At 39.9% G+C, this 8,469-nt stretch overlaps 1 long non-coding RNA gene across 1 annotated transcript; it reads right to left on the reverse strand.

The window, feature by feature from the left end:
- Window positions 1-947: 947 nt before the first annotated feature.
- On the reverse strand, window positions 948-6,044 carry LOC143794010 (uncharacterized). The gene is made up of 3 exons (XR_013220379.1): window positions 5,884-6,044; window positions 1,175-1,254; window positions 948-973 (listed from the first exon to the last, which is right to left on the reverse strand). It is a non-coding gene; the product is annotated as an uncharacterized LOC143794010 (long non-coding RNA).
- Window positions 6,045-8,469: the final 2,425 nt, after the last annotated feature.

The raw sequence follows: 8,469 nt of genomic DNA on the forward strand, positions 1-8,469 counted from the left end.
TGAGCTATGCGATATTCACCTGTCCCCGTTCCACTGCCAGGCTGTTTCCTCCGTGTCATCTGGCTGTGACGTTCAGGTCAGAGGGTGCGATGACGTGTTTAGTGCGCGCACCCTCTGCCTGAACAGTCACTGCAGAGACCCGGAAGACACAGCGGTGCACGGCAGAGGAACGGGGACAGGTGAATATTGCAAGTGCCGGAGGCCAGAGCCATCGGCGACACTGGCACCTCTCTCCCAGCGACGAGTGGTGAGTATGTTATTTTTTTTTTTAAATTGCAGCAGCATATGGGGCATATTTTTCTATGGAGCATCTTATGGGGTCATCATTAACCTTTTGTGCAGCATTATGTGGGGCATTTTTTAATATGGAGCATCTTATGGGGCTATTATTGACCTTTGTGCAGCATTATATGGGGCATATTTTTTGTATGGAGCAACTTATGGGGCCCATCATGAAATGTATGGAGCATTATGTGGGGCTCCTGATTCAATATGGATATTCAAAAACATACTGATGTCTTAATTCATTTTACTTTTATTGGTATCTATTTTTATTTTTGAAATTTACCAGTAGCTGCTGCATTCCCACAATAGGCTTATACTCGAGTCAATAAGTTTTCCAAGTTTTTTGTGGCAAAGTTAGGGGTCTTGCTTTATACTTGGGTCAACGTATACTCGAGTATATATGGTAAGGATTTTATTTTTTTTAATATTCTACGTATTACATCTATTATGCTCTGTGGTCTTGAGAGCCTAACAACAGTACAATAAAGGACATCAAATTCCCAGAAAAATCCTCACAAACAAACCAATTTAAATTTTGTCTGATCCACTCATCTCTTTTGCCTGATCCATTAATCTCTAGTCAACATACCCTTAGGAAATGATTTCTTAAATCAAGATTACAACTCTTTCTTTTCCATTAGGCTTATTCTGTATTAGAATCGAGCAGATGTTCCACTTTAACTTGCACCTGGTTTTAAAACACAATATATAGATCAGTATTTCCAGAACATTGGTTTTTTTTATCATGCAGCATGTAAATGTCAGATATTTTCATGAGAGTAGAAATATTATGTACTGGTTTTAGCACAAATGTATTTATGCTACAGCTGCCTGTTTTAGACTAATCTCATGTCAAGAGTAGATGCTTTGCAAAAATACATACAATTACCTTACTGATGGCAATAGAAAGAAATGCATGGAATATACCAATGTTGCGTTCACGACAGCAGAAATCACCAATGGATATTTCTAATAGGATATAAAAATGTATATACTTTATTTACAACATATGTAAAATCTGCTTTTGACATGTGACTGATAAACATGATAATATGTTACAGTACTCATTTTTATTATGTGTTTCAAATGTCATTGACTTAGAAGTACAGTCATCCCTTTTGGGCTCCCGCATGGTGTATACTATAAATGCATTATTGCAATACAAGGCTCACTGCTTCTGAAATCCCTAAACAATACATTTTATATTAAAATATTTCATCAAATTGAAATTAGACAGAAAAATGAAAATGAAAATGAAAAGTTAAATAACGTCATGTGCTTTAAGTCTCCTCATTTCGGCATGCTTAACATATCACTCTCCACAAGGAGAAACTTTACCCCTTGGATACCGGTCAGACGTCTCTCACACAGCCAAACCAGATCTCACACTTTGCACTGATGAGGGGCAGTATCCCGAAACACAGTGACTACAAATTGAGATTCTGGTTTTGGCTTTTATCCTAAGTCATGTGACAAGGCTCGTTAAATTGTCTACATAGACTTTTAGTATTGTTACCTTCTATAGGTGGCACTAGAGTTCTAGTTCTCTTCCTCTCTGAAGAGAAAATTTGTATATTTCCCAGAGGAGCATTGCGGCTTTAAGACTCCTCATTTTGGCATGCTTAACATGTCACCCTACGCAAAGAAAAACGTTACCCCTTGGATACTCATGTGCTTCTGAAACCCTCATCCTTTTTGACTGTACATTTACTGGACAAACTTTGGTTTGATTCTTAAGTCAAAAAAAACTCTAAAAGTAAATGTAACAAACCTCAATCAAAGTGATAATCCCAAGTTTTGCTGCCCTACTGTCTCGGGTATGTCAGAACCTGCAGACAGTGTTTTGGCTTTGCAGACAGCTTCTTAACCCTTCTGACTCCTTGACCCAGTGGCAACCTTTCTCTGGCTCTAATTGACACACTTGGACCTGGGAGTTGACGGTGATATTTCCATTTCCCCCTGTCAAGGCTTGGAGCTATAGCAGTCGGCTATTTTCCACTTTGGTGTTGCTGGAGGGCGTCTGTGTTTCATCTCTGAGTCTACTGGAGATACGTATTCCCCTTGATCGTCTATCCCAGGTGTCTTTAGTGTTAGTGGGGTTCATCCAGTGCATACCCCGTTATTCTCTAAGTAGGGCTTATTGCCAGTGACAGGCAGGGATTATGTTCCTGCCCGGTGATAGGTGCAGAACCTATATAGGGATTTGACTTTAGAGCTGCCTAAGGGTCTCTACTCCCCTTGTGTCAGGCCCCCTTCCCCTCATCCCTTCGTGTTGCACTTAAGGTACCTTCACACTAAGCGACTTTACAACGGTAACAATAGCGATCCGTGACGTTGCAGCGTCCTGGAAAGCAATATCGTTGTGTTTGACACGCAGCAGCAATCAGGATCCCGCTGTGAGATCGCTGGTCATTGCTGAAAGTCCAGAACTTTATTTCGTCGCTGGATCTCCCGCTGACATCGCTGAATTGGTGTGTTTGACACCAATCCAGCGATGTCTTCACTGGTAACCAGGGTAAACATCGTGTTACTAAGCGCAGGGCGGCGCTTAGTAACCCAATGTTTACCCTGGTTACCATTGTAAAAGTAAAAAAAACCACATACTCACATTCCGGTGCCCGGCGTCCGCTTCCCTGCACTCCTCCTGCATCCTGCGTAAGTGCCGGCCATAAAGCAGAGCAGTGAAGTCACCGCTCTGCTCTGTGGGAGATGCCGGAGATGTTCGGCGCTGACACAGGATGCAGGAGGAGTGCAGGGAAGCGGACGCCGGGCACCGGAATGTGAGTATGTGGTTTTTTTTACTTTTACAATGGTAACCAGGGTAAACATCGGGTTACTAAGCGCGGCCCTGCGCTTAGTAACCCGATGTTTACCCTGGTTACCAGGGGACTTCGGCATTGTTGGTCGCTGGAGAGCCGTCTGTGTGACAGCTCTCCAGCGACCACACAACGACGAAACAGCGATGCTGCAGCGATCGGCATCGTTGTCTGTATCGCTGCAGCGTCGCTTAGTGTGAAGGTACCTTTAGGCCATGTGCACACGTTCAGTATTTTTCGCGGTTTTTTCGCGGTTTTTCGCTATAAAAACGTGATAAAAATGCGAAAAAAACGCTTACATATGCCTCCCATTATTTTCAGTGTATTCCGCATTTTTTGTGCAAATGTAGCCTTTTTTTCCGCGAAAAAATTGCGTCGCGGAAAAAAAAGCAACATGTTCATTAAAATGCGGAATTGCAGGGGATTCCGCACACCTGGGAGTCCATTGATCTGCTTACTTCCCGCACGGGGCTGTGCACATCATGCGGGAAGTAAGCAGATTATGTGCGGTTGGTACCCGGGGTGGAGAAGAGGAGACTCTCCTCCACGGACTGGGCACCATATAATTGGTCAAAAAAAAAGAATTAAAATAAAAAATAGTCCTATACTCACCTTCGATGTCTTCCCGCCTCTCCACTGCACGCTGTCACTTCGGTTCCTGTAGCTGGTGTGCGGTGAAGGACCTGCCGATGACGTCGCCGTCTTGTGATTGGTCGAGACCGGTCATGTGATCGCTCACGTGACCGCGACGTCATGGAAGGTCCTGCGCGCACACACCATCTATACGGAACGGACGCCGGTGAGGAGATCAGCTGTCTGCGGGTGAGTATAAGCATTTTTTTTAATTTTTTTTATTATTTTTAAACATTCTATCTTTTACTATAGATGCTGCATAGGCTGCATCTATAGTAAAAAGTTGGTCACACTTGTCAAACGCTATGTTTGACAAGTGTGACCAACCTGTCAGTCAGTTTTCCAAGCGATGCTACAGATCGCTTGGAAAACTTTAGCATTCTGCAAGCTAATTACGCTTGCAGAATGCTAAAAAAACCGCAAAAAAAAAAATGCGGATTTCTTGCAGAAAATTTCCGGTTTTCTTCAGGAAATTTCTGCAAGAAATCCGGACGTGTGCACATACCCTTAGTCTTTCCCACACTGTGCTTGACACCAACACCTTCTGAACATGATTAGATTTGGCATTGTAATCTGGCCTTAGGGAGAATGTACACACACAACAGCTGTAGACGGAACATTTATGTAAGCCAGCTATCAGCACAAATGTTTATAACATACAGGATCAGTTTTGTTAAACATGCATGCAATGCCTGTAGAGTGAGGGAGGCTGGATCCAGCTTAGGTGATGAGACAGCCACAACCTTCAGATGGCCATTGATGGAATATCTGGCTATGAAAAAAGATGAGACACTACGGATCTGTATTCGGTGCATCAGAACATTTTCTATCATCCACAGCTTTTGGTTCTGCTTCTTTCCTGTGACCTCCAAAATTGACTTTTATTTCTTCTTAGCATGTCCCTAGTTGTAGTCCAGCTCATTATTATCTTCTGGGTTACCACATTCTTATCTAACTGTAAAATATTACTTGACACTGTACTTTGTTCAAATCATGATATTTATTAGATAGCACCACTACTAAGATGAATGGATCGACCTGTGGAAGATCAACTTTGAGTCAAATTTTCCAAAATTTGCAGTTCCTCTCAAATTTAAACACTTTGAGATTCAGTTCACAAGGATCAAATATAAAAAGTCCAGCTCCATTTTCATCAATGCTGAAGCATCATTGAGAGTGTTAAAGAAGCTGTCCCACCTAAGCTTTTATATATTTTATCCAATATATTGCAATAATCATATTATATAGCTGTGTTCTTACAATTGCTCATTTTGCCCTTCTACGCAGCTAAATTATTCTGCTTTCTATGCTGTATGTAGAAGCAGGAAGTCTCTTGTCCATGCATTTATCATTTCTCTCTTTAACTCTTGACCCAGCTGCTCAATTCTCCCCCCTGCCAGGGACATTTGCAGTCACTTTTGAGTAATACAGGGACAACTGACCTCCTGTTTCTACACAGAGCTTGGAAGGATTAAACTAGTCATCTGTGATGTCATAGACCTAATGGAAAAAAGAAAAATTAGCTGGGTAGAAAGGCAAAATGAGCAATTGTAAATACACAGTGCTATATATCATGATTATTGCAATATATTAGGAGGATAAAAATTTTGATGAGAGTGCTTCTTTAATGACATTTTGTGTGGCTGCAAGGGATTCCCTATAATGCCTGGCAACTATTAAAAGCTTTCTAGCTTTCTTTGTGGTACATTTATTTGACACAATTCAAATTTGGGGGTAAATTTGGCAAAGCCAGCAAATTCGAATTTCAAATGATCCTCTCATCTGTAATCATTAACACCATCACCACTGACTAACACATGGGCTCTAGAATTTTAACCACGCTGATCTAGCACACTACCCCCAACGACACTATGATTTCCAATGTTGTATTTGCTTGAAACCTCCATAATCATCATAGTTTCCAACTATTTACTAAGATTATCCTCAAATGATAAAAAAAAAAGCTGGGAAAGTGATATATACTATTCCAGTTATGATTCACCTACCTACAGTAACTTACAAAAGGATTTTCAATTGTTAAAAAATAGAATAATGATTTTCTCGACAGTATCCAATTCATCCGTTTTGTCTGCAAGGTAATATCTATGCTAAATTCCGAGTAAAAATATAGACAACTCAATCATTTTACCTGACATATAAAGATACTACAGACGTAGGCCAAGCCATCTTAACTCCTCTGACTCGGAGCTCGTCTACCAATAACCTTCCTGATTCTTCGTTTTATTGGTGACATTTCATCTCCTTCAGCTCAGGACAAGTTTCTCATTCTTTAATTTCAGTCTTGCTAGTTCAAATTTTTCCTTATCATTTCTAACTGCCTTGTTCCTTGTTGCAATTATTTTTTCATCACCTATACCTTTAGCCATTCATCTGCAATTTTTCTCCTATTTCAAAATCTCGACCATTACGCTTCCAGCAGCTGATTTTCATTTTCTTGACCATTCAGTTCAACTTATTATTTTAAATTGTTGATAGCTCTTCAATTGTCTTTCTGTCAATCAAAAATATTACTGTAGTCATTCAGCTCATACTTGACAAAATGTGAAAATAATCAGAAATTCTGATCTGTGTTATCTTCTACATTAAATGGTCTGCATTAATATATAGAGCTATATAACACCATGAGATGAATACAATACCCTAGCGCTGCCTTGTAATTCTTACAAAACCAAGAGTACAGATGGGGAAGTGGTGAATGAAAAATGTATAAATTATATCTTCAATATATGTTAAGTATTGAAAAATTAATGAACTAATTAACTAATTAATTTGTAGTTATACTTGGTTTGTTTAGGTGCCTTTATTTCCTGTTGATACTTGTCTGCTTTGTTTTAGTGTTAAAAGTAACTTGAAGAAAGTAATATGTAGAAAGAACGCATAATGCCATATTTCTGCTGTGCATGCTGCATGGTGAATCCATTATTTATTCTATTTGTTTGGTACCTAAGTCTAAGTATTTATTTAAAGCCTTAAATTACAGAACAGCTTTATACCAAATTATGTTGTTCCAGATAAGTGGAATACATTTTATCCTATATAATCTTATTTTATTATAGGTATGATGACAAAATTACCACAAATATAATAATGCAGCTTGCTCTGAATGTTTAGTTTTACTAAGTTTTTGCTTTAAAGGGAACCTGTCACCAGTGTTATATATTATAAACCATGCCCATCACCTTTAAAGCATTTAAACTGGGTTCCTAAAACCCTCTTATATCCCTTTAATCCTCATGGTGCCCCTTCATACCTCCAAAAAAGTGTTTCATTAATATCCCATGCTGTATGCAAATTGTGAGGTCTGGTCAGAGACCTGCACAGGGTGCCTTCATATGCCCTATTGAACAGTCAGCGAGCTGGTGACATAAAGGTGAAGCCGGCACCCGCACATTACATGACTTTGCCCTGCAGACACGAGACTTTGAGGATTGTGTGAATGATGTAGTAGACATTATCCATTTCCATCAAGATTGAAGAGGTGGCATTTGAAGGGACAAGGGCGACACTGAGCCAAATCTGGATTTGGACCATACTGTGCAATCTCCTTGCACCGCAGAAGATGATTAAAACACTTTTTTGAAGCTATGCTGAGGCACCTATGAGGGTATGAAGGGGTTGTAGGAACCACGTTTACATGCTGTCCATATTAGAGGGGTTTTCCAAAATTAAATTTTTTAACCCACGTTTCACTAACCTTTGCTTCAGAGCCATCACCATTGAGCCCAGTGACAGCAGCAACTGTTATGTGCACGTTAGTCATGATGTCACTGTTACAGTCTGTCAACAAAGACCAAGGGCAGTGGCGGTGAACCAGTGTTGGAACGGAGGTTGTTGAGTAAAGCGACATGTGTTATTCATAGATAGTTGGCGCCAATGTGGTAAAAAAAATATTTTTGGAAAACAAGTTTATATAACGAGTAAGCATGATCGCATATATGGGAATGTGGGACACAAGGACACTGGCCTCTGAGCTTCTATTACGTTGGGGTCTTAGATCCCCCTCCACCAACTAGCTCCCCTCCAGTTTTTCACCAGCAGCAAAACATGTCAAGGATTGTAATATGTGTAAAGACCATAAAATATAGCTTTTACAACTAAAGGTTAAACATCTCTCATATTAGTAGGTATTTTAGGAACCTTCATCCAGTTCACTGTTTAAAGGTGTCGTTTAGGCACTCCTACCAACTACCACTGGAAGTGACTTATCCCCCATTAGGGCTCCTTCACACGTCCTAATATTTCCTGTACTGGAAAAAACAGTACTAGTGTCATCTGTGACTGTCTGTCCATGTGTGTCATCCGTGTGCTGTCCGTGTGCACCATTCGTGTGACACATACTAGATAGAATGCAGATTAGAAATGATAGATGTTTAGGTGTTAAATATGTGCAAAGATCTATAGCTAGGTAGATATGAAGTAAATAGATGGATAGACAGACTGATGGCTAGACCTCAAAATAGCAGAGCAAGACGTCTCAGCTCTGTGCCCCCTATTAACTATAATTTCCAGCGTCCAATAAATATAAATTAATAAGTTTGTGTCATATCCCGATAAATTTACCAAAAGCGTGAAAGGTTTATTCTGATTTTATGTCAGATATTGAGAACAGCATGCAAATGTGTCTTTTTATATAGTGTATGTAACCTTCTAGTTTCAACTGTATATACAGTATAATAAAAGTTTGTTTACTAGGTGTATGGAAAAAAAAAGTTTG

Source organism: Ranitomeya variabilis, chromosome 1 (genome assembly GCF_051348905.1).
Source record: "Ranitomeya variabilis isolate aRanVar5 chromosome 1, aRanVar5.hap1, whole genome shotgun sequence".
In the NCBI taxonomy this organism is placed as follows: Eukaryota; Metazoa; Chordata; class Amphibia; order Anura; family Dendrobatidae; genus Ranitomeya; species Ranitomeya variabilis.